The 25,448-nt window shown below is 38.6% G+C and overlaps 1 long non-coding RNA gene across 1 annotated transcript in view; it reads right to left on the reverse strand.

The window, feature by feature from the left end:
• Nucleotides 1-25,448, reverse strand: part of LOC130158240 (uncharacterized) — a 376,714-nt gene that overhangs the window by 6,070 nt on the left and 345,196 nt on the right. Inside the window, exons 16-21 of the long non-coding RNA XR_008825220.1 lie at nucleotides 23,645-23,693; nucleotides 20,586-20,819; nucleotides 16,182-16,319; nucleotides 11,997-12,060; nucleotides 11,330-11,467; nucleotides 10,729-10,843 (exon numbers count right to left, since the gene is read on the reverse strand). This is a non-coding gene — a long non-coding RNA (uncharacterized LOC130158240). The remainder of the gene's footprint in view (nucleotides 1-10,728; nucleotides 10,844-11,329; nucleotides 11,468-11,996; nucleotides 12,061-16,181; nucleotides 16,320-20,585; nucleotides 20,820-23,644; nucleotides 23,694-25,448) is intronic.

Consider the following 25,448-nt stretch of genomic DNA (forward strand, 5'->3'; position numbering starts at 1 on the left):
GCTTGCATGGCTGAGGTGCTACAGTGGATAGCTACAAACTCTTCAGGAGGGACAGGAAAGAAAGGAGAGGCGTGTGGTAGCTTTGTATGTTACAGAGTGTTTTGACTGCCTGGAGCTTAATGATGGTGATGACAGGGTTAAGTGTTATGGATAGGAATCCATAGGGGAAGACCAGCAAGGCAGATATCCTGCTGGGAGTCTGTTAGAGACCACCCAACCAGGATGAGGAGGCAGATGAAGCATTCTACAAGCATCTGGGAGAAGTCTCACAATCACTAGCCCTTGTTCTTATGGGGGACTTCAACTTAACAGATGTCTGCTGGAAATACGATACAGCCAAGAGGAAGCAGCCTGGGAGATGCCTGGAGTGTGTGGAAGAGACCTTCCTGACACAGCTGGTGAGTGAGCCAGCCAGGGGAGATGCCCCACCAGACCTGCTGTGTGTGACTAGAGAAGGACTTGTGGGTGATGTGATGGTGGGAGGCGCCTTAGGCATAGCAATCACAAAATGGTAGAGTTTCGAACTCTTGGAGGAGTAACGAGGGGGGTCAGCAGAACCCTTAGTTTGGACTTCCAGGGGGCCGACTGGCCCGTTTAAGAGCCTGGTAGACAGAGCCCCTTGGGATGCAGTCCTGAAGGGCTAAGGGGTTTGAGGAAGGCTCCCGACAACTCCCTCACAGGAGGCTGTAGGCAGGCGGGGGTCAGTCTCTTCTCCCCAGTAACAAGTGACAGGACAAGATGAAACAGCCTGAAGTTGTGCCAGGGGAGGTTTAGATTGGATATTAGGAATAATTTCTTCACTGGAAGGGTGCTGAAGCATTGGTACAGGGTGCCCAGGGGCATGGTGGAATCACCATCCCTGGAGGTGTTTAAAAAATGTGTAGATGTGGTGCTTAGGGACATGGTTTAGTGATGGACTTGGCAGTGCTGGGTTAATGGTTGGACTCAATGATCTGAAAGGTCTTTTCCAACCTAAATGAGTTTATGATTCTGTGTTTCAATGATTCAAAATAAGCATTCACTCAGAGTGAAATTTTTGTAGTAACACATTGAAATATGACAATAAAAGCACTGAAACGATACTTTTTTTCTTAAACTTCACAGATCTTTCTACTTCAGATTTTATTTTAGCTGTGCCATTTTAGAGGTCCAGAAAATTGCAGGACAAAGTTTTCTAGTTTTCATGTGATTTTGGTTGTGTTTTTGGAATAGGTATTCTGGACAACATGATGCATTATTCACTAAAGTTGTACGTGGCCAATACAGTTCTACAGGATATTTGGATTCCTCCCATAATGACATCACTTCTCGGTAAGCCTTCTATATAAACATCTCACTGTTTGGAAAAGCATTTATTTTGGTCTTTTGTATTCTACGCCTTTATGCTACTTGCGTGACTGAAAATCTTTCCTGAACAAAGCAAATTACAAAGTGTCATTGCAATGACCAAATTCCATGGAAAAGGCCCCCAAATAACAGACTTAGAACAACCACAAAATGATGACAAAAAAATTGCACAAAAGTAGTACCTTTTCTATTCTACAATAAGCCCTACTGTGTGAAGGAAAGGAGGTGGGAAGCAGAGAAATGTAACAGATTCACTCTGCAATCAGTCTTCTGTCTGAATGTTAAACCCTGTTCCATAAATGTATTACTTTCTTAAAAGAAGATTGTTATTCTCTGCTTGAGATTCAGAGTAAGGTAAAGATTAAACTAATACTGTGGAGTTAAACCTAGTAATTGGGAACAGTCTGGGATAGGCAAGCTCACTTATTTGTGTTTTCTCGCATACAAACCTCTTAAAGAATGGTGCAGACCAAGACAAGAGCAATTGCAAGCACTCCCTGTTCTTTTGCAGACCTAAAGGCTTTCTCTCCAGGTGGGTTTGAGCTCTCTTAGAAAACCTTACCAGTCTAATAATAGTGAGTACTGAGAGAGATGGATGAGAACAGAAAAAAACTTCTCTTTAAGAGAAAACACTAGGAAACCTTGCATGTATTAAACTACATCTAACCAACATATTAGAACAGTAATCATGGAAGTAAATGGCATTTTCACTTTTTGAGGGAAATACTATTTTCAAATTCAGCCATGTAGGAGGTGCTGGCCTCTTTCTTATTGTTTAGCTGTATAGATTTGAAAAATACAAGCTACACATTGAAAAAGCTATGCCATGTTGAACAGTGTTTGTTTTCACTTCGTCTTACCAGAAGATCAACTTAAGCCAGAACTGTATTTTATGTTAGATATGTGTGACTAGTTTCAAACATATCAGAGCTTTTTGGCAATGACGGTGACTATTCATGCAAAACTGTCACATTGCCCTGTGCAGAAGGCATTGGAAGCCGTACACTAGAAATGGAGACCCAGACAACATGCAGGCATAATAGCCCCATGCATTTACTTCACCCACCAAAAGATGTTCATGGGTATCAGGAATTATAAGTGAGACGTAAAACACAGGGCTGTGGTTTCCTTGGCAATGCTGAGACTTACTTAACTTAGGTGGTGGATGGTTTTGATTATAAATGAAGAGAGAAAGAAAGGAATCTAAAAAGTAGCCTTGAGTTTGATTCTGAGATATCCAAACAAGTAGTAAAACAAATGCTTTCTATGTCTAATTTGAAATAGGTTTCACTGGTTTTGGCTCAAGTATACAATGCAGAAATGCTCTTCTTGCAATGTTTCACTAGCTTACTTTCAGGTAAATTTCTAAAAAAATTCTAAAAAGCTTGCACTCTTAGGAAATAGTTTTCTTACACAAAACCTGTAAGTAGATTAAACTACTGGCTGCTCTGCTCCAACCTATACATTTTTACCTAAAAATAAATTGCAGCAACAAGGCTGTAAATTTTTATTTTGCAGCCCAATAAAACCATTAATAGTTTAACAGTAGATGTTTATTTTGAACAATGAATAGTAAGCAGTACCTGCATGTTTGTTAAAAGTATCCTCCAAGTGGGCTGGCTAAAAATTATCTGATTGTAATGCTAAATGCTTTACATTTGTCAAAGGCATGAGCTGCTTGTGCTTCAAACCCCACATAGGGCAGGCGGTGGCCCTGGTGTGGCCACTGCAGCAGCTGGACTAGCCTGGTGTCAGAAAGATGACCTGTCCTTACAGGAGTTCTGTTATTGCTTAAGGAGAACTGAACCATGGACGACTGATAATTTAAGTATCAAGACCAATGTTCACGTATAGTTTTTGGACATCTACTGATTGTGTGATTTTGCATCACAGATGAGTCAAAAAGTATGTCTGGTTTAGCCAAATTGCTTCACTTCTGCACACCCTTGGGTAAATATTTAAAAGATCCCTTTCACTTGCCTATTCTTCCTTCTCTATTCTCTCATGTATCCCTTCCTCCTCCTGAAGACAGGATTTCTTTTTCTCATTGGAACTATTTCTCCCCATTAACAAATACTTTCTCACTGGTTTTTATGCTATTTCTGCTAGCATTTTATCATTGTGCAGACCATTAAAATAAATAATCTCTCCTCTGTCCTTTTGCCTTCAATTAAACTGAATCATGTTAGTCATAAATTAAAAAAATGTGGCAAATTGAAGATCATTAAAAAAAAATAATCTACCTTTCAAATTCTCCTTTAAAAAGAGAAGAATAAGTTTGCTTCTACTGTGAAAGATAATGATCATAGACAATTACATATCTTCCACTATTTAAAACATCTAAAATTAATATCAGTTTTATTTCATGGAACTTCAATGTTTAAGCAGGCACATATTACATTTTTTCCCTGTTGAAAGGTTTAACCACATTCAGGTGTATACTACAGCTAATAAATAACAGAAGACAAATGGAAAACACGCTTTATCAAGAGCTTTTTAGCAGAGCCTTAGGTAATGGACAAACTCTTTTTGGAAAGTTGAAGACCTGAAGCTGCATCACTTCTAACCTTGACATCCATCTCCCAACCCTTCCCCTCCTGAAATATTTTCACTGGAAGTTTGGTTAATAGCCCATTGTATTCAGGAACCAGGTGTGTGCGAAAGTGAGACATGGAACAATTTCTGTCTCTTTAAGGACTTTTTCCACCAAAACATTGGAAGAAATGCGGGGGAAGAGCACATCAGACTTTCAGGAAAACATGCAGCCTTTTCCAGCTGTATGAGAACACGTACACCGCTCTTCAACAACCAAAGTCAGTCTGATCTTGTCCCTCCCATAATACAAACATGGAGCAGCATCACTATTGGAACTAGGACACGTAAAACAAACAAGATCAGTGAATGTTTAGCACTAATTTGTGTTTTTACTAATCTTCACTTCTTTCTCCGTATATGTAAATCACTAAATACATTGATCAATTGCATAATTTTCTAAGAATAAGATATGTAACTTGAACATCTGAGCTGTGGAAGGGAATAAATTCCTGTGGAAGTCAATATACCTTAATATCTTTTGTTTTCTATCCAGGTCCCACGTATTATCAGCTAGTGTCATTATGTCAGCTAGTGTCTGTCTGTCAGAAGTTCTGCATACGTTAGCAAAGTGAATAATTCCAAAAGCAGAAGTTTTTAGTAGGACTTTGTTTTCCTAAAGCAATCTGACAAAAAAAAAAAAATCTCCTTTGCATGATCAGTCCATGATTCTTTCCATGCTCTTTTACTATGGGCTGAAGTAACACAGCCTCATGCTGTTGCAGAATAATGATGCTCAGATGTCAGTTGGGTTCTAAGATTGTTGTAACAACTGGGGTATATATCCAGTATTTTAATTACCTACTTTGTTAAGAACAAGTCACTAAGATATCTATAGCCACACTTCAGACGTGACCTTTAGAGATAAACCTCTGATTAGTTTACTGTCTTCTGTAATCTAACTTTGTGTTCCTTGTTATTGAACTTGTCTAAATCCCAGAAGAAAGGGCTGATTCGAGATTTGAAAGATCTGCAGCTTGATTTTACTTTTGTTCTTTTTCAGATGTGTGCATTTTCCAACAGCTGGAGAGTATTGCAGAGTACTGAAGTCTGTGTAGACACGATTAAGGATACAGCAATTGGGTGACATCCCCTTGGCTTCCCCTCACCATGACGGACTCCAAGGACACAGGCACAGATGTAAGGCTGAGCAGATGCACTACACACTTGCACACTGGTATTGCTACAACTTCTGGTGAGGAAATGGGACCTGTAAGTACTGTGTATACCTCTTAAACCATGCCTAAGATTATACACTTGAATACTGTGGGGATGGCAATAGGCTATGCATATGAAACCTAAAGGTCTGGAGCAAGCATAATGTAAAATTATCTCTTCTGTCCTTAAAATCTATGAAATTCTCTGTTGTTCAAGAAATAGTACCCATCCAATGGGGTGGTAAGGGAAGGACTTGGAGGAGAGAAGAGCTGAATGTTGCAGCTGAAGGGGAACAGAGCTGAGGGACTTCCCTGAAGGCAAGTAAGCCTGTATTGACTCCGGTTGCTCTTTTCAAGCAGCCTGAATCAGAGCTTGCCCCACCGCTCGTGGCCCACCTCTTCCTCCTCCTGCCTGGTGAGCCATGCTGGAGAGAAAACCTCATTAAAAGTAATAGAATGTTTGGAGCATGTTTTATTTGTAACCAGCTTGTTTCTGTGACCTGATCAGCACCGGCATGGAACAAGGAAGAGGTCAGTAACAAAAGACTGAGGGGGCGGGGGGGGGGGAAGGGGGAAGGGGGAGACTATGCCATTGATCTAGATCAGCCTAAAATAGCAATGAAGTTTCATCCTGTGAGTGTTTGTGCCCATTTCAGAAGAAACTGTGCACTCATAGACTCCTGAGGCATGTGGGCTTTGACAAGGTAAAGCTAGTTTGTTCAAGTACAGAAGGAAATAGAGGAGTAAGGGAAAAGCTGTGCCTCGCTGAGGACAGCATAAGCCAAAAGAAAAAAATACATCTCAAAAGCCAAGGGAAGATAGAGAATAACTTGGCAAGAGCCAAGGTAGACCCTGATTTATTGTACAGTTAATGTTCTGTGGCAACCTACAGTAAAGTGATGAACAAACTTTCTAGGCTGGGACATAATTTTATACCAATTTTTCAATTTTTTTTAATTTTGAGCTTGGCATAGGAACATCAGAAGGAGGACACTACTTGAAGGAGCCCAATTTTCTGTATCATTTGAATCTAATAAAAAAATTATGAATTTTATGAGTCTTCATATGCCTGCATCTTTCCCCTATCAAACTTTATTTTAATTATTTGTCACTCTCAGTAAGCTGTTCATAGCGTATTTCCAAAAGATGTATGCAACGCATTATGCTGTGCAAATTTGTTCCATGGTAACTGATGAGAAAAACTAACTTACCTAGAAATAATATTTATTTTTTCTTTCTATTTTAATGGTTCAGTCCTCATCCTAATCTTATTGTGAATTGCATTACCATGAAGGTATATTTTGACAGCTCTTCTGAAGCTGAGTAGAGAATAATTAAAAAGAATAGCAATTAACCTGTCTTAGGGAAAGCATCGTAATGTAAGTGCTGCTTCAGGGAAATTTCCATTGTAAAATCAAAAGGATACACAGGGAGCAAAATGATATTTAAAGCAAACTGCCAGTCAAATTATGTTCAGACAAGTTCAGTACAGTTGATTTAATGTTCCTGCGCCTTCCTAGTCAGAGTCGTAGTTTTGAGGAACATATTAGGAGCATGTAAGGAGAGATAAATATAGAGGATATAAGATGGAATAAAAACAAATATGAAATTAGAAACTACCTAAGTCAAAATTTTGGGGCTCTCCCCCCACCCCCCCCTTCCTGCCCTTCTTAATAGTTCCTAACATTTGGCTTTATTTTTCTACTCCCGAAGCTTTGGATGGAGTATTACTCAGCACGACACATTCTGCAGTAATTTATAGCCCATCATGTTGTATGTGAAATTATCATATTTCTTTCCCCCACCTATATAATTTCACATTTACTTTGTTGATTTTTATCTGCCATTTCAATGACCAGTACCCATCTCAAAGGTTTTCTTTTTTATTATTTCTTTAGTGAAACTTCAATCTTTATACCTACTCTCTGTTTTCAGCTCTTTAATCCTTCCATTTTGGTGAGGGGGATTTTGAGAGCCTTTTGGAAAGCCAAACAGATTATATCAAGTGGATGTCCTTTATCACAGACTTTTTGTCTCCTTCAAAGAACAGAAAAGAATAAAGATTCATCCATATTCTAGTTTGTCTATTGACACACATTTTCCTTTTTTTTCCAGCCTTCAGTTATCATGGTGGCTTTGAACTGGAGGTCATAAAACAGAGACAATTCAGTTATTGCACCCCAGAGTAACTTTAGAATGGCTGAAGATGGCCCCGACTAATTTGCCTCTTGCATAGACTAGTTTTGTTGTCTGGAGCATAACTAATTTTATTGATGCTTATGTTGATATGTTCTTAATTATCCTTAGATAATAACTGTATACTTCAGTTTTCACTGCTCCGACTCCACAGACAGAGGGCAGACACAGGAAATGCCATGGCTCCTTCCTGCTGGGTTGTTACTGCTTCCTGTAGTGAGCAAAATGGGAACCAAACGGTGCTATGCAGCAAGAAGACCCTCTTATACTCTTGAGGGGAAGTCTGGCCTCTGCTAAGTTGACTGCAAGTTTTGTTGCCAGATTCAATGGATGTAAGTTGCCAAATTCCAGAATTTACTTTTCCAACTCAATAGCCAATGAATAGAAGCAACAGGAAAATCACTTTTACAGACAGAGGAACAGCAAAGTGTTCTTTCCATTTCTCTTTCTGCTTGTTGAGCAAAAAATTGCCTGCACCCACAAGCACAAATACTGAGGAAAGCCTAGTACTGAAAAATCCAGTCTTTTCCATTCAAGGACGTGGACTCTTCTCTCAAGAAATTCTGGAATTATGGACAAGAAGAAGGTCCCATCTCTCATTCATCTGCCTTACTTGAGCAGCAACAGAAAGAATATAGTAGAGACCTGGTCTAGCAGAATCTGTCACTGTATCTCCTTTAATCAAGAAACCCTTTCTGTACATCTTAAACACAGAATGGTTTTCTGAGGACTCAGACTGAAAATATTCAGAATGCCACAGCCTGAAGCTGCACCAGCTACATGAAATATTACAAATGGTTCTTGCTAATACAAAAAAATATTATTTTTCAGCAGCAAGCAGAGACTATGAGCTACTTAGCTGTAATATCACACACTTAGATTTAAGGAGAAAGGAACACCTACAATGTTTGTTCAGTAAAAAAAGACAAAAAACCCTCAGGAGAGTAAAACAGGAATTAGAGTTTCTGCTGCAGGATGAGTCAGATATTGTAGCAACAGCCAAACTGCTGCCATGACCAAGAGATGGACTGGTGACATGCGCTGATTGGGAAGCTGGTGAAAGCTGCAGTTATAAAGAATTTATCCAGAGCCAAAGCACTTTGGAGAATTACTGTAGATTAATTTCTGTTGGTGCTGGGAGGTGTGTCTGTCCTAAATCCTTCTCTTGTTATGACTCTCCTTTGCTCAAGCAGACTGGAAAGGGATAAAGTTAAAAGGACGAATATTACTAGGGAGCTAAACACCCCTGGGATTTGTCTCATCATAAGATACTTTAACTTCCCATATGCAGACTGGAGAACAGGTATTGCCAAGATGATTCAGTCACTGCAGGCTGTGACAGGTAAAAGACTTCTTCACCACTTCCAAAGCAAAAGGTATGCTTCATTCAGGCATGAATCTTGGTGAAGGGATTAATTTTAAACTGATGATGGTAGATGTGATGTAATTTGAGAGCTCAGACATTAATTTTGTGTAAATATCAATAAATATTAGACTTCACTTTCAAAAAGGCAAGCTTTTGGAAAGTGAGAGAAACAGTTAATAAAATCAAGTGGGGTGGAGAGGTTACATTATTTTTAGAATAAGGGCAAAAGCTGTCTGAAATCTGTATCCCAGTAAGATATGAGAATTAGTAGTTGAGAGATTATTGGGCAAATAACCTCCAGCAAAGAGCAAGCAGAACACATACTTAGAATGGAAAAAGAGGTTTATTTGCAACAACAGCTAAATCTTAGTAATTTAGGGAGAGAAAGGGAGAAGTGGGGAAGTGAAAGTTGCCAGATTTTGCAAAGGAAAGTACGAATACAATAAAACCCTTGAATAGGCAAATGAAAGAGAACAACAGAAGATGGGAGATTTAAGGCAATGCAGAGGAACTCTACAGGGTGTGAATATATTACATTTTCAGTAGGAATATGAATGTAGTTTGGATTATGGATGTGAAGCTAGGCTAGCCAATACAAGAGTGTATTAGCTAGAAAGCAAGACAGCAGAGCTGGCAGTCAAATACAAGGACCTCAACATACTCACACTGAAGGACTTATTATTGCACCCCCTCAGCGATGAGAAATCTGGCACGTAATGTTGCAAGACTGTAAAAAGGAGTTTAATAATTCTTTCACGTGTGGGTGTAAGGGGGAGAGGATACCTTATAGCTGTGAATATGAAATATAGCAATGACACTGAAGAATGGAAGGAGATGGGGAAATGATTGGAGGAGAAAGTTAGGTGATGACTGCCCCAGCAGGGGAGCACTGAAACAAAAGGGGAGGGAAACAGAAACTGAAGACTTGGAAGGAAGAGGGCTTAAAGCAACTCTGAGAATGCCAGAGCAATCCACTCCTGTCTTTAAGACACATGCATGGTAACTGTATATTACCTAGATTTTAAATAAGGCTTTAAAATGCAGCTGTGCTGGATCTGGGAGTTAAGGAGGGGGTGAGTTGAGTGTAGGTGCTGCATGGTGAGCCTGGAAGAGGGAGGCAGCTGGTCTGCTTTGGTTTGGGATGGAGTTTGCTGAAGTCATTAGCTGTCTTGCCTGCAGCACCAGGCGCTGGATTCAGTGACCGTTCAGCCCTTTGCCTTTGCTTTTGGATGGGTTTTTCAGTTGTCTCTCCGGTCAGGAAACTATTCCAGCCTGGAGTGTGAGCTCTTTTTGCACGTATTAAAGAATTGCACCTGTTCCCACACTACACGTGACCATGCACCTTTAAATATGTAGTCACATGGATCAGATGGTCATAGATATTCAGGTGGTGACAGGCAGCAGCTAGTATGAGTATGATTTCTAAAAAGTAATGAGGCAAGTTCATGCCTAATCTCATAGCAACATTTGCCCACTAAAATGGAGTGCTAATGTTTATAGCCAGTTATGGTATAAGGTATTCTTTTTGAATTAGAGATACATTTATCTGTTACATTTGTCTATTTAATATGGACATTGTGTTGCCAAGCAAATGTGTACAAGTGACAGTAGCGACTTTAGAAATTACTTTCACTTTAATCTGTGGATTTCAATCTATTTGACATTTCCCATTCTGTGGTCAGTAGGACCCAATCATTTTTATCAGCACTTCAAGTGCTACAATATGCCACCAAGACTGGAGGAAAACGGGCATATAAAAGTAATCTCTGCAGCAGGTAGGGGTGTTTACATATAGATAACAAGTTTAGTTTGATAAATAATTCTTCATGTGGTTGGATATTTTTCTAAATATCTGCTATCAAGAAAATACCCAGAAGGTGCCAAGTTCCATTTCTGTTTTCTAGATACAACAAAATGGACTGAATTTATAAATGCCATTTTATGCCACTCGTTTACTGAAATTAAGTTCTGAAAATTGTGAAGAAGCACAACAAAGAGAGAGGCTATTTCATTTTAATATAGAAGTGACAGTTCTGCGACCTTTCTATGTCATTTCTCATATGATCTTACCAAGCAGCATGAGCAAAAATTACATTTGGAACAGGAGTCCAGCATGGGGAATGTAGCTCCAATTTCTTGTTTTCTGTTTTTCCGAGACATCTGTCTTGAGAAAGAAAAAGGAAATCTGAAAGTAAAAAAATTGTGAATATAACATAAAATCGAGTAAAAACTTTATGACAAATTTTACTGTACTAGTTCACACTGCCAAAAAATTAAATGGGTTTTTGATTTCTTTGTTCTTTCCTTTGTTTTGCACTTCTGTGATGACCTTATTTTAAAATAGGAAAGTATATAGTTTGTTCTTCTAAAAGAAAATTTGTAAGTATGTAGATACAGTGTTAACATGATAACAAAAGCAAGACTCCTAAATCTACCATTGCATTTTTTTCCCCAAAGTACAGATTACTATTGTTCCAGGTTAGGGGAAAAAAAAAAAAAAAAAAAAAAAAAATGACCACAACACCAAGTATCATGTAGAATATGTACAAGAGTGTTTCAAGATTGTTTTCAAGCCATAGCGTTGGAACATGGTGCTCAAATTACGTGGATAGGATATACAGGCTACAATGTGTGTGTCTGATTCCTTGTAAATCCAGATCTGATCCCATACCTGTAGCAGTGATGATCCAGTTGAAGCCTAGGATGGAGCTCCTGCTTGATCAGCATCTGTCCCCGTGTTCCTCCCAGCTTTAGAAATGTGACACTTCAAGCAGGTCAGTAGAGTTTTCATGGGTTTGCTCCTGGGTAGCTGTGGGTAAGTCCAATGTTACATGGTACACAGAAAGCAAATACTCAGTAAGCTGCACCCCTGCTTTGCTGGGCAGCAAGGAGCATGATGCTCTGTCCCTTATGCTCCCACTGTGCTGGAATGAACAGTCCCCCTCCTCCCAAAGTAAGGACATTTTAAAAATGCAAGAAGGAATTGGCCAGGTCCTACATTCTTTTTTTAATTGTGTATCTTTCTCTTCTTGCTAGTTATTTTATTTGGCAGATCTTTTCCCTCCCCCAGCCCTCCACCCCTCTTCTTTCATCAGAGCCTGCTCCATATTGGTTGCAAGCCTTTCCAATTTATACAAGTAGTCAAGGTTAGGCTGAAGCATGTTATAACTAAGCGATATACTTTTTTCCCAGATCTCAGGTTTTCTGCATATTATATATATATTATATATATATAAAATACATATAGATATACATACCCATGTGTGTATGTTACATATACATAGATACATACAAATATGTAAGTGAGCATTCTCATATGAAAAACCAAGAAAATTTACCTTCTGGGTTTCTTTTCTGGAGATTAAGCTGTTCTGAGCGCATTCTGATTTATAACAAGATACTCTGTCAAAATCAGCAGTACAGTAATTAATTATTTTCAACCATGCTAGTTTTTGGCACTTTACCACTTTACACTATTGATGATCTGGTTTATTCCATTTTAAAGATGAAATATTTAATATTTTGGTCTGCAATAGGATTCACAGAGAATATCCCTTTCTGTACCAGGAACAATTTTGCAAAACAGAAGCAGACTGTTCTTTTTTCCCATTTTTCATAATAAAAACTTGCTAGAGGGATTTAGGGGAGGGAAAAAAAGTCTTTCCCTATCGATTGGTTTTTCATTTTATCTTTTAATAACCTATTTATTAACTATATCCAAATAAACATATTTGTTTCTTTATTCAAGTACCTTCTCTTAACCTCCATGGTTGTTACAAGTCTAAATGATATTTTTTGGGATGTAGCATTTAGTAGAACCTCAGAACAACTTTTTGGATGAGTCACTGGGGTATAGTACTAGGGAGAGAATGAGGAGAAACTTGACTCTCCCTCTCTCCCTCACACTTTCTCTGGAGTCACTTACATGGGCAGGAGCGAGGTCCCAGGGTTTGGAAGAACTGCAGGGAGCTCCCTCTGGGCCCAGCTCTGCCACCCTCCCACCCTGGCACCCTCAGGCGCCTGGGCAGGGGGAGGGAAGCGGGGGGACAGGAGGGGTCAGCAGAGCAGAGCAATATTTCCCCAGCAGGCAAGACCCCCCCCTTACCTTTGCAGCAATTCCCGTCACCTTGGTGCCACAAAGGTACTATAACCCAGTAGAAAAAATAGAACTTTTTCTTTTTTTTTTAAATGAAACTATATATGTTATTTTCCTCAACTTCCAAGAAAGGATTAATTGAGGTATCAATTTTAACTGATCATAGCCTGCTAGTACAGGCTACAGCTGCAAAAAGGTTTTAGCAGCCTTCCCAAGCTAACTCTTATTTTTCACAGTTCATTAACTTGGGCAAAGTCTGCTCCAGACTGAAATTTTACAAGATTCTAGCTCTCAAATGTTTTCTTTAAAAGCTGGTAAGTAAAAATGGTAGGCAAATTCAAAGTTATATAAAAAATAAGTTATTAGTGTTAGACACTACTTATTTACAGGGCTTGAAAATGTCTAAGAAAAAGGTGGCAAACAAATGTCATTGCTAATTACCTTGCAGCTCTGTTCTAGATACATTCGCTGTAGGTTTGAATGAAGTGGTACTCTTCAATGCATGTGAAATAGGCCAGTATTATTTTGTACAATCTTCAATAATAATGTCTTTATCAAAGGTAAAGGGTATTCAAATTTCAAGCAGAGAATTATCTTAGCAGCCAGAAAACTGTCCTGTCCTTTACCCCTCCCCAGCGCTGTGCAAGAAAAGAAGAGGAATATCTGGCAAGCTTTCCTCAGCCTTTCGCCAGCTCATTGAAGGCAATAGTCACACCAGGGTGCTGACAGCCTTCACAGCTCACCATGCCTGCCCCAGAGAGGGGCAGAGCCCTGCACTGTTGCTGTCCTCTCTGGGCCAGAGCAGAGCCCAGGGAAATGTCCCACGGCATGCCCAGACCTGTCACCAGCTGACATCACAGCTCCCCATTGCAGCTAGTGGCAAAACAAGGCTGTGAATTTTCAATCCCAGAATCAAAAATGATTCCCCAGCCTGGGCTGCATGACTTTTCTCAGCTCCTCACTCAAAGGTAAAACAAAATACCTTTTTAGTCATGCAATAATAATTAAAATGAAGACTCAGGGATGCAAAACATCTCTAAATCATCATTGGGTATACAGTGGGACCCTGCCCATATATGACCACTACTGCAGATGCAGATTACCAGTTTATTTAAAGCAAAGGGTTTGTTCCCCCACTACCCCTCCCATCACCTACAAATGTGCAATTGCAACATGTTGCTCCTCAGATAACCCTGTCTCTCCTGACAGGCCACAGTCTAATATTTTTGGGCCAGGGAAGGGCAAGTGCTTAAATTATTGCCACATATTAAGTGTGACAATCTGCATGGCTGGGAGGACACCAGGGCTACTGAAAAAAATACTCAAGCATACAATTAACAAGTTTTGTTTCTGCCACTATACTTTTGCTTTCCATTTTTTTTAGATACTGACAGAACTTGGCCTTATATTTCCTGCCAAAAAATGTTACTAGTTGGATTTTTTTGTACTCCCTTTCCAAAAATGATTTGGGGTTTGTCTTTTTGGAGCGGATGGGAAACTAACTGCCTCACTTAAACCAATGAGGACCTCCATTTTCACCCAATAGGGGGAATGTTTCTACTATCAGGTCCTTTTGAAAAAAAGCTTTGAGAGAAATGTTGCAAAAGAGTCCAAGTCCAAGCGAATATATTGTCTTATCAAAGTCAAATTACTTTGTAAAAGTAATATCAATTTCACAGAAATTTAATTCATTGATGAAAAGATGGGAGAAAGGATGTTCCAAAAAGTAAACATTTTTAATATTTTATAGGGGGTTTTTCTTCTTTTTTTTTAAATTATTATTTTATTATTATTTTGGAACTGCTTTTTATGCTATACTGTATATCATATGACTGAAACTGCTTGAAAGAAAGTAAACTGGTTTCAATATGGATGAGGAATTTCTTTCAGTATGTCACCAGAAAAAAATTATGTTTTGAGAACTGTTCTCTCATGAGACAAGATTTGCATCTTCTGAGATGCAGCAACATGACACTACCTAAGCTAGTGAACCACAGCAGTTTTAAGTAGCCAGTGAGGATGACTGGTCGAAAAGCCCTTCTTTTTTAAAAAGTCAGCTGTAATGCTATTCCTCTTTTTGCTGGTGACTGGCAGTCAACATTTCTCTTGGATTTCAATAAATATAATCTGTATAATGAGTTCTTAGCATTTTAGCATCCTTTCTTCCTCTCTTGTCTAGCAATTCTGTGTTTTGTTATGTTCCTGACTGTGATGTTTGGGACCTGGTTTTCTTCCTTTCCATTTTTAAAGATGACCTTGCTGGTAAATCTGCTTTCAAAGGTCCCTCAGCTCCATTTAAAATTCAGACCTTTAAATGTGGTCTTTAATAGTTGTAAAATGTTCTCATAAATTCCAGGCTACGTATTTTTTATATTGTTTCTTTATGGTTCATTTAGTGTGACATTATATAAAAAATTTAAAAAGGCATTTCCTTCTCAATCACTTTTGAGTGAAGTGTCTGGAAAAATCACTCATAACTTTCTGCCTGAGCCATTAATTAGCACACCGCTTGTTAACTGCTGCTGTAGCTTTTGATTCACTGGCACCAGCACACTTCGGGTGTGATGGATGTGCTGGAAAGGCTTAGATAGATAGGCTGAAATGTATTTACGTGTCAAAGTAAAATGAAATATGACAATCACTTTCAAAATGATCTTTACAGGATAATACTTTATAGAAGTGATGATGTCGCCCTGGATACTTCAGTTTCGTAAGTAAATACAAATAATGCTCCATGTGTTTTATCAGCCTTTGTCAGTGTAACCTTTAACATAAAATCAAGACAAATTCAGCGCAGTATTTTAAGATGAAAGAGGCATTATCATAGATAGCATAAATAACAAGGCAGGAATTTATGTAGGCAGCTATGAATAAAGATACAAAGGTTTCCTGAACATAAGAAAGAGTCTGCTGTGAGGGAAAATTAAAAAGCCACATGGAAGTTTAAGGAGCTACTGGAAATCAGACCTTTTGAGATGGAGAGGAAACTAATGGATCTGGTTTTATTTTGACTCTTCTCCTTAACTTAAAAAATATCTTATTATTGACCAAAAATTTTCTATGTGAACTGTGCATAATGAACTGTGGGGTAGAAAGCTTTTTGTCTAATGGGAGTTAGCAACCAAGAAAAATAAAAACGAGAACACAGAGGGGACTATGTGGAGTTACCACGGCACTGGTCGCCATCCCCTTTCTTGTCCTGGTGAAATGTCAGGCCTGAGGACACATATCCCAAATGTCCTGTTACACTACCATAGCTAGTACAGTGTGGATGCAAGGCTCCTAGTTACCATAAGCATGTCCACCTGCAAAGTCACCAGGGAAGTGGCTATGGTGTGTACAAGGGCCACATTTACCAGAACAATACTGGGTACCCACCACAGTCCAAGCATGGCACTACAAAGACAAAACAGGGTGCAAAGCTTACCTGAGAAGGTGATTGAGTGAGTTCACGCTGAGGTCTGAGCTGTCAGCATCTGCATTAACCCACCCTGATGATCCCTGGGTGCCACGGTGGTGCTGAAGCTGTCCTACTGAAGCTGTGACTCTGGATATGGCTTTGAAGCTGTTGAGAGGTGAAAGGCAATGAGGTGCTCAGATGCCACCGTAATGAAAGGGCTAGAAAAGTACCTCAGAGAGGAAAAGCAGATTGAGAACAACAGAAACCATAACTAATTGCTGTCATTGGTGGTGTTGGTCACCAAGAGCCACAACACAGCAGCAAATAGTAAGGCTTAGGCAATGTGTTATTTGGCTGTAATGAGTGGGCTTTGAAAGCAGCACTACTGCTGGAATGAAAAGCCATTCTGGTGCTGGGATTTTGCAAGGAGAAATGAGGCTGAGTGACTCCCTGTCTCAGCTTGGGCAATCCTGGCAGGCACCCTCCTGCTGCACCCCTGGAAGAGAGCTGCTCCCGCGAACCCGCCGTCTCAGACAGTGACAAGAAATACAAACAGCATTAGTAAGGCTATAACTAGATGTCTCACAGAATTATCAGAGACATTGATGAATCGCATAGACATTTAAACTGTGCTTCATGGGAACTAAAAAGTGAAAAAGCAATTTCATTCTGTAGCAGGTTTTCAAAATGCCTGGAGACAGACATTTCCCTGGGTCAAAGCCCACTCTTGCTAACTTTCCTTCTGCATATTCCTTCTCTTTTTGAATCTTACACCTGGTGCTCTTGTACGTGGCATAATGATGACAACACATTTGGGGTAAAGGAAGCTTCCACTGACAGTAAAGACCCCAAGCTTTACTTACTGGAGAATTGTGCAGGATTTTCTTTTAGTCGTTACTAGTAGAATTAATGAAAGGCCAAAATGATAGTGTCGAAAGAAATAACAAATGTTTTTGAAAGCTGGATGAATCTAGTGAATAATTTCAGCCAGAAAAAAAGGAGAAAATGTTGTCAGTGCTACATCTACCTTCTACAAAAGCCTGTTTTTATATTTTTAAGAAAACTCAGATGGCTGTGTTTTGGCAGTCAGCATTAAATGTAACTTTGTTGTGTTGCTGTGCATCATCCCAGGAAAGATTATACAATGCTTGTATGTAATGTATTCTACTTATGTCAGTCAGTAAGCGATAGCATGTCCTATCTAATTAAATCCAGATTTCATGTGCATCTCTTCATTTACTTACTGTGCAAATAATAGAAGCTAACATTAAAGTATTAAATCAGATAAAATTGCATTTCCTATTAATACAGTGGGTAGAAATGTATAATTTAAAATATATCTTATGAAATATAATCTCTTTTACACATTGCATACTGCTCTGATATTGATCAAGATATTCCCAGCAGTGTATGATGAGAGGAGAAAATGAGCACAGTCCCCTTGCTCTAGGGATGTCAGCTTCTTGCTGATCTCTCACACCGCTTCTTTGAATAAAACTGCTTCTTGTTTGATTTGTTTTCTTGTTGTTGTTGTTTAAAGAAAGTTAGTTTCAAAAAGGAGTATCAGAATTTGGTTATCTTCTCTCCAGTCAAATGTTTTGCAGAGCAACAGGTGAGCAGCCCACTGCCTCTTCAGCTGTCTGTTTTGTGATCCCACTGGAAATGAAACACCACATCTGGTATATAGTTTCCTAAGAAAAAATTTGCTTTCTTTTCCCACTTTCTGACAAAGGTTCAGGGGAGCCACCCTGTCTTGCTGACAAAGGCACAGACAGCGACTGGACCCTGGGTTTGAAAGCTGTCCTTGGCCAGAGGAGGGCACTTTGATGTGCTGCAGAACAGACAGGCGGCAGGTACTGCCTTCGGGAAGGAGCGCCTGGACACCTTAGACTGAGAGGTCAGCAGCGTTGCAGAAGGCAGCTGCACTTTAGCTTCGCTTCCAGTTTGGAAATTCAGCCTGCTTAGAGACAGAAAAGGCTTTAAATGACTTTCCTGAACACTGCGTCCTTCAGGTTAGTGTGTTTAAGCAGGCTAGACCCAACCCTCTTTATTGTTTTTGTTCTCATGTCATCCTCACTGATGTAAATCCTCTGAGGTCAATGAAAATTGTGCTGGGCACAAATACAGTAAGAATCAGGTCCTGTATACTCATGTGCAGGATTTTCTCTTCTCCAGAATCTGCCACACCAGTGATACCTATTTATGACTAAGGAGGTAGTTTTTAGATCATAATTTTTATTTGTAACAGAATCAATCAAATATACCCACGCTGTGTTAAATACATACACATTTGTAATTAAAGCTCTCTAAAATTATTCTCTTTTGTTCCTTCTGGAAAGATGTCTAATAATAAATCCTGTAAAACTTCCATGTAGGTAGACTTGAGGTAGTCACTCAATACCATTAAAATTAAGAAAGACCTTCAAATTTAGGGGACATTGTAGAATTAAACCCTTATATATATTTTAATATCCAACATCAATGCTTCAAACAAGTTTATTCAAACTCATACACTAGCAATACGGAAGGTGGCAGGTGTCCTCCTACATTGGTGTCTGCTGTGTGAGGACCAAACCCAGAAATTAGCGATGTAAAATTCTGGAAAGTTAAATAAAAAATGAACTCATAAAATGATGACATGAACATTGCTTATATGCCTGGAACAATAATTGTTACAGTTGTTCAGATATTTTAGCCTTTTCATGAAACAGGCAGTAGAAAATGTTCAGAGTAAAACTATCTGAGAAAAAGGATACGTTAACTCTTTTTACTCAGTGTTATATTTTCCCTTTGAGAGGAAAAATTATCTGCCAAATGTGGGATGATTCCTTTGTTTAAATCCCGACTGGCAGGAAAAAATAAAATATCTGCTCTCCGTTAAAATTACCTAATTTTGTAGCTGTCTCAATGATACATCTGCTTTTATCAAATGATGTCCTTTCTCCTTGCTGGTGGAATACTCACTGAGCTCCATAAACAGTCAGTTTGCATTATGTAGATTATTCACAAGAAAAATGAAAAAATGGGCTTTTGACAATGATGGAAACCATGAAGCATGAAGAAATCAGAGAAGATCAAAGATGCTCATTAGTTTAGATGGTAAAAAATAGAGCCATTAACAATAATACAGTATCTTTCTTGTTACTGTTTCATACTGTATGCAATCCCCTAATTGTTGCAGAAAAAGCCTCATTTACTTTTCAATAATCAAATATTTAAAAGAAATCCTAATGCTTTATATCACATGTAGTAGAGGGACCTCCTCATTTATTGTATTACTTTGATGTATTTTTTTATTACTTGAAAGGCCAATTCAAATTGCAAAGGTTTTATGAATATTTTATGGGCTTGGTGTTCTGAGCGATCAGAAATATCACGCTCTGATGTGCTCTGGGCTTAGAGCTCTGTTGTGCTCGAACTAAACCCAGCAGAGGAATAGACTGAGGAAGCAAAAACTCAGTTGAATTATCTTTCACATCCCTATATTTCTAATCAGAACATTCCTAAACCAGCTACAGGTGCTTCCCATATGCATATAGCTGACCATAGCAAATTGCAAAGTCATTTTTTTCCATGTTTTTTCTCTGGTAAAACATACCTTTATTCAGGGAGAACCTAATTTGGACACTTGCTTTATAACCTTTGACTTAGTTCAACATAAAACTAGTCTTGATCTTATTTATTTTCTTGCATTAGATTATAAATGTCTGTGAATCTCCTAGTATGTGGTTTAGCAGTTTTAGTATTACTCTTTCCCTTCTGCATTTGAGTTTGAAGGATTACAATAATATAACTGGTTTAATTAAATTTTTACAACTTCTTTATGTCTGCCTATGATTACAAGACGTGCTGTATAGATACTGAATTATTTTTATTCAGTAGCATATCAATAGTTATTACGTTTTATTCACTATGGGCTTTCTCCCTGATATATCCTGCTAAAGAAAAAGGGAGCAGTGTATTTAGGATATTGTGAGAAAATATTCTGGGCAAAGCAGTGGTTACAACAGCGAAGGACAGATTAAAAGTCCATTAATATATATCCTCAATATCCACAGCAAGCAAAAATGCATACTAAAAAAAAAAAAAAAAGCCAGAGTAACGCTAAAACCCACAACACAAATACACATTGTTTGCTCATAATATAATGGATACAGTCTATTCCTTTCTGTTTTCTACCCATGATACAAAACTTATCAAGCCATTTGTTTGCTTATACACTGTCTGTTGTCCACATTGCTCAGAAGACTTGATGTGAAACTTCAGATATTAGGTCTCAACTACATTGTAACACGGTCAAAAACCTAGTCTGTCGTCCTGTTACACAGCCAACGCTCCGCCTTCTCATAGGAATTTCTATGTGCTATCTAACCAGTAAATCAGTATGAATGGGTTAATGACATTTTGCACTGACTTGAACCACAAACTTACCAACATTACTGGATTTGCACAGGAATGAATTCCCATCATCTTGAGCACCAGTGAACTCCAGAAGCAGAGACATTGGTATCTGGGCTTTAAGAAGTCATCATGTTTTCTTCATGATAAGCAGATTGGAGGTTAATGCTACTCCGAAGTTATAGGAAACATCCATATTAAAGAGACATGGGAGGGTTTGTGCAGTTCCTCTCCTTCATATTCTGCTGTTGTAGAATCTACAAGAAGCTGCCAGTGTGGTTTACCCTTAAAACCAGTAAAATATCAACACTGGTAAATACAACAACATGGATGCACTGTGAGAGAAAGGGAGGGAGGGAGGGAGGGTGGAGGAACAGAAGACAATTTTAATCACCTGTGCCTACTCCCAAGGTAGAGGCATACCCAATGCCATTCAGCAGCATGAAGATGATATAATTTAACAATAATCTTTAAAATAATGCTAAGAAATATAGATTAAATACTGCTTGTCTGTGCTCCAGAGATTGATAAGCAAATTAGTTCCTGCATCACTTCGTAGGAAGCCTTAGCTTACTCCAGAGAAGAGGATATAAAGTCATAGTATTGCACTGTGAAATAGATTTGGTTTTTCAGTTAGATGCTAAATTTGCTTTAATAAATATTAATACTTGGGAAAATTCTATACTGCTTTAAAAAACACAATGTCAAATTCCTTTCTAGTCTTTTAGCTTACACTAGACTGACAAAGAAAAGAACCTCAGAAGCACTTAAAGGCTAGGGGATTTACTCCTGTTTATATTTTTCCTGAAAAAAAATATTAAAACTATGCTCAAGTCATCATTTTTGATGGAAGTATATCTGTGTGTTAAATGCTCATCTTAAGCCTGATGCTGTGGAAAAAGTGCATCTCTAGACTATTGTGCCTAATTATGTATTTTCAAGACATCATTATTAAAGTGAGCAGCTTTTAGTGCTGGTTAACTGTCACACTGCTGATTTACAAGTGTATGCAACTCTTCTACATTTTTCTTATACTGCCTTCTGATATTTCTTTCTCATTGTGCCTCAGTACATGGGACAGGACCCTATTTTTGATAGGGTTTATTGTCTCCCATCCTTGCAACTCCATCAGCTAATGTAAAAAAATGGTGAGGGACCTATGTATCATGCCCTGAAACATACGTGTAAAATACCTCACTTTTTTCTGTGAGAGTTTTCAATCATTCAACATGCATATAAAGGCTACGAGGAAAGGTGAGATTCTAATATGCAAGCCAGCTATGAAACAGCAAACATACTGGTATTTTCTCCACCTATTGGCTCAAATACTGAGGGGACAGGAGAGGGAAGGGAAATCTGCTGCATAATACAGATTCTCCTAACTCACCCTGAGGGCAAAGACATTTTTCTGGTTCTGTGATCCAGATCAGTCACGGGCGAGATCAGACCCAGGCAGATGAATCAGACCGAGGCAGAACAAGCTCAGCAATAAAAAACTTCAAAGAAATCTAGCAGTCTGTACGTCCAAGGCTCTTCAGTATGCTCAGGGCATCGTTACTCTGTAAGTTTTAAAAAGGAAAGCTCAAGAAGCAAAGCCATTTGTCTGCCTTTTCACTGAATCCTGCATTATGCTTTCTTTTATACAAAGCAGGCTAAATCTAGTGACTGTAACAATCTTACAACCTGCAGGCCATTTTCTGCCTGCAAGCTGTGATGAACTGAAAACAAGGCAGCCCGAAGCAGGATGGAAAAGCTGCTAATTGCAGCCCTCTCCAACGTGCTCCCTCTTTTTGGGCAGCAGTGCTTCCACACTCATGACAGGGGATGAGAAAATACTTGAAATAAAGTTATCCCTTTAGATAACAGTAAAATCATCACTGAAACTTTTCATAAAAGTGTTTTACCTCACTGATTTCAGGGCACTCAAAATTTACTTAGAGCATATCTGAATTTACATAAAAGACTCAAACTGTGTCAACTTTTAAATGATTTCTTGTTCTTCAAGATGCTGGCAACCTGATACCAGAAATTCAACGTCCCTTTATCTGCCTTAAGAAAAGCTTACAGACCTAACAGTCATTTTCCCATTTTATCACAGTTCCACAAAGGACATGAGAAAGGTCAGATGAAAAGCTCTGGTTTCTCTGACTTTGACCATACAGCTCTCCAAAAAGCGTATTGAGTATCATCGCACCCAAACAGAGAAACATCATACCATCATCTTTTTTGTCTATGATGGATGGCATTATATTGCAATAGCAGAGTAATACAATGGAAATCTTGTCTTTTTCTGGATTTCATGGAAACCAAATCCCCCAAACTGAAGCCCAGTTTATAAAGAAAAACAAAGAAAGTTGAACTTTAAATGCTACTATTCTATAAGCCTGTGAGTTTAATTAGATTCCTTCAGGGATTTCCTTTTTACCAAAGCACATGCAAGTTCAAAATTCAAATAACTGTGTATTTTTCTCAGGGTGTTTTGTGTGCTTTGGTGAATCTCAGGCTACTAATTATCCAGATCAGGAATCAGACCAGAGAGGCAAAGTTGGAGCCTGCGTGGGCCTGGATTTATTGCCTCTGGAAACAAAAGCGCAGGGAGCAGAAGGAAAGATCTTAATAGTTTGCACCAGTCTCACCTGCACAGATAAGGTCTTGTAAATACGTATCCTTCCAGCTAACACAGTACAGAAATCTTGCTGTAATGCAGAATATTCTGAAGCTATGTTTAAATTTGGCAACTAGTCAGAATAAAAAAAAAAATATAAATATTGTCTAGCTATAATTATACCTCTGCAGATATCTTTTAAAGAAAAATGTAAGGGCTGAGCCACGCTTATTTTATAACTATACTGCAAGAGCCTTAGACATCTCTATACTATGTTGAAAGCCCAATGTGAAGGTATGGCGAGGTTTAGGTGTGCCACATAGACATGTTTCGTCCTGAACAATTCTAATCCTTTACAGAAGAAATTGTGAGTTGAATTAATTGGTGTATTCTATGTGTATTTGGTGTATTGTGACTTGCAAATGGGTGGAAGCACAATAATGCAGTTTATTAATGGCATAACAGCAAGCAGTTAGGAAGTAGTTACCTGTACTGAGATGAGGTGTGCCTGAGAGAGGAGGAACTTTCCTGTGAGTCTGCAAGATAAGATGGAGACAAGCTGTGGGTTAGAGGAAGTCTAATACCACAGTAAGTGATGCTATTTAAAAAACAAACAAACAAACAAAACATTTCAAAGTCATAAACCATGAGAAAAAGAAATAACTGTATTTCTGAGCAGTTTAGAAGAGAAAGAAAAGTTAATTCAACCCCTTAAAGCAAGGCAGTGAAAAATGGTTTACAGTTTTAATACTCAAGACTGGCAATGACAGTAAAAATTAAAACCAAACTAGACACTATGGCTGTTATCATTCTCCCTGCTTACAGTCATAAAAGATATCTGTGCCTACTGTGTGTTTACCAACACCCAGTTTTCTGAAGGGTGTAAAGGTTGCTAACTGAAATGCCAATGTTACATCATAACAGCATTGTTAAGCAAAATATATTCATCAGGTTCAGACCTCAGGAAACAAGCACTCTGTACAGCTGGCTGCAGCCCATTCATGGTGCTATCCCTGTGAAATTTCGCAGTGAGGTGGAAAGGGGCAGGTTGTGGAATCTGCAGTTTTCCTGAAGACATGTTAAAGGACATGTTGACAAAGAGCTCTCGACAGACTTTGGGGACTCAGATCTTTATTCCCTCCACCAAGCAAAATGAATGCAAAGCACTCAGAAATTGAGCTCTACATAGCAGGTTCAGTAACGAACAGAAAAACGACTGTTTTGTTTGGTTGTCTTAAAGTAAAAACAAACCCCAAAATCTCGACATATGTACTCAAAGGTTGAAATATTTGTGTCTGGGTATAAAACACTGGGACCTATACAGAGTAATTGCTTAATCTTACGTGGTACTAATTTATTTTTTTCCCTGTGAACGGTAACGCCTGTCAGGTGTGCATTATCATAATGCTAGAAGCAAAAAGGTTTACTGTTGCTTTCTTTTTAGGTAATAAATGAATTGGTGCCACTCACATTTCACAGATAAGAATGTTAGCTGTAGAGAGCTGAAGTATCTTGCCTAAGGTCACAGAGGGATTACTTAGTCTGAGCTTCTGATCACTTATCTTAGACTCATAAAAGAATTTGCATCTCAGGTAGCAACTATTTATCATTATTATGTCATGAAGCAAAGAATAAAAACTCAGCAACACTGTCATCATTTAACAAAGACATCTGGGAGGGGTGAGTCATCACAAACTGGAGGTTTGTGACAACAGGGTGTTTTAGCAAGAACAAGGCCAGAGGCTGAATATTAGAGGAAGCATATAATAAATGGAATATTACTGAAAACTTACCTAGTTTCAAAAAGAAGTGGATATGGCATGAATTACATCACAGGTTTCAGATTCTTACAGCTGCCTTGGTATCAGGCTTAGGAAAAACAGCTCGAATTTATGGTTTCATGTTGAAACCATGTGAAACTCCCCCTTCCGTATTTTGATGTGAAAACCAGCCTTATGTATTTCAATTTTAGGCTTTTAAATTCCCAGACTCAAATGAAAACTCAGGACAGCTAAAACTGCAACACTTAAGACCAAAAAATATAATTTTGCAGGAGATCTTGTGCATCAAAAGATGGCTGAACTCAGCAAAACTACTGAACATAGCAAACTTGAGTATTTAGTCTTAGTTTTCCACTTCTGTGGAAATCATAATTTGTACTTTTACAGTAAGTATACCTTCTCACCCAAACTGAGTTGTAGAACTGACCTAGTACCATTACTTATTGCTACTTTATTTGTTTGGGGTTTTTTTTGTCATTAGCAACAGTGGTGGGTTGACCTTGGCTGGAT

The sequence above is a fragment of the Falco biarmicus genome, chromosome 13 (assembly GCF_023638135.1).
Source record: "Falco biarmicus isolate bFalBia1 chromosome 13, bFalBia1.pri, whole genome shotgun sequence".
NCBI classification, from domain to species: Eukaryota; Metazoa; Chordata; class Aves; order Falconiformes; family Falconidae; genus Falco; species Falco biarmicus.